Raw genomic sequence first — 1,735 nt, 5'->3', positions numbered from 1 at the left:
GGGGTTTTTTAGATCAAAGGTGGTGACCTTACACAACTGCAGTGTATGGGCGGGTGGATTGCTTTATTTTGCGGTTTCATCTAGATCAAAGAATTTTGCGGTAGTGAATGATTTACAAGTATGTCGCGGCAGCAAGCAATCAGACGGGACTTTTTTCAAGACCAAACCTACAGCCACCAAAACATTTTTGATATTGGCATTGGCAGCCCCAAGCCTGAATACTGGAAACATCGTGGTAGGCCCTTCAACTTCAATTAATCTAGTTGTCAGACCGGCCCGGGGGTAGACTAACGTCAACTAAACCAATAACATCACCGTAGACCTTCATCTAAACCAGCACCAAGTTTAACGGCACAAACACGAATAAGTCATAATATTACTATATCAATGCCGAAGATTATAATGCGGTCAAAAATTCGTGGCGCATCTTATTGTCAACCCTAAACTATCGAACGTAGACTCTCCAGCTTTTGCACAATAACTTGTTCGTATCAATTTCTCTCAACAGATCAATATTTTTGTAAACATCTGTTAGTTGTAAGACCTATTTTAAAAGATTACATGCTACAAAGAAAATACAAGTGGGTGGTTTCTACAGTTAAATAAAAGGTTTACAGCTGGGGCAATATCGCATTTAAAAGCAATTCTGCCATGTTTTCTAATTTTTGCACTATCTTTATTGAACGCATGTTTTTCATTTGAGAACCTGTAGATCTAGTGTAAAAGATGTATTCACTGTAAAAATGAATTTCTTATAATAAGTTTGTCAGTAAAAAGTTTCATTGGTGAGCTGTGACTTTGGCCATACATGCGCGTATGCAAAATGTATGTGAGAAGCGTGAAGGGCTGTGAACAATCGCATTTTCTGCGTGAAGGAGATTTTTAGTATTTTCTATAAATTTATGAAGGTTTTTAAAAAAAATCTGGCCTCAATTGTTTTTGAAAAATATGATTAACCTAAGACGAATTTACACAAACTGCTGTGCCAAGTATGGGTGATATTGATCCTCCCGTTAAAGAGATATAATTTGAGGACAAGTTGCGTCACGAATTTTTGACCGCACTATAGAGGTGTCACTAGAGAGTAATACATGTATTCAAAGAAAAGAAGGAGGTGAGATGGGGTTGATAGACTTTTGATAGAAAAGGAGTAAACCACACCAGACCACTCGCCAGCCATCCACGTCAAAGGTCAGCGGTGTACGCTACGGTCGCATTTTCTACACCCTCACCGATCTCGTAGTCCGGCTAACCGTTGTGGCAAGAGTGACCAACACCGCAGATTCTGCAACCCGCTCCCTGGAACATTGTCCACTCCTCTCAGTTCTCAGCTTTCCCTAGTATGATGTTCTAGTCACAGCCAGTCCACTCTTTGATGTTGTCTTCCCATCGTTTCCTATCTCTCTCTCTCTCCCTCTCTCTCTCTCTCTCTCTGCCTCTTCGTTTCCTCTGTCTGCCTCTTCGTCCTCGGTCTGTCTCTTCGTCTCTCTCCCTGTGTTGAGGCGATCGCACTGCATGGAGATTAAAAGAAACAACAGACTATTTAAGTTTAGGTCTATGAATGAAACAAGCCTGAACACCTCAGTCCAATCTTTTAAAAATCAATCGCGATCGTATCATGTCCCATTGACGTAATTCAGATAATACTACTACTACTACTACTACTACTACTACTACTACTACTACTACTACTACTACTACTACTACTACTACTACTACTACTAGTGTGTGTGTG

At 40.4% G+C, this 1,735-nt stretch overlaps 1 protein-coding gene across 1 annotated transcript in view; it reads left to right on the top strand.

The window, feature by feature from the left end:
- The window catches only part of LOC101851690, a gene marked incomplete at its 5' end in the record, with an annotated part of 44,034 nt that overhangs the window by 4,802 nt on the left and 37,497 nt on the right, over positions 1-1,735 (top strand).

The sequence above is a fragment of the Aplysia californica genome, unplaced genomic scaffold, assembly GCF_000002075.1.
Source record: "Aplysia californica isolate F4 #8 unplaced genomic scaffold, AplCal3.0 scaffold01113, whole genome shotgun sequence".
Classification (NCBI taxonomy): domain Eukaryota; kingdom Metazoa; phylum Mollusca; class Gastropoda; order Aplysiida; family Aplysiidae; genus Aplysia; species Aplysia californica.
Note: the sequence above shows the minus strand (reverse complement) of the source record. Positions and strands in the feature narration are given on the sequence as shown.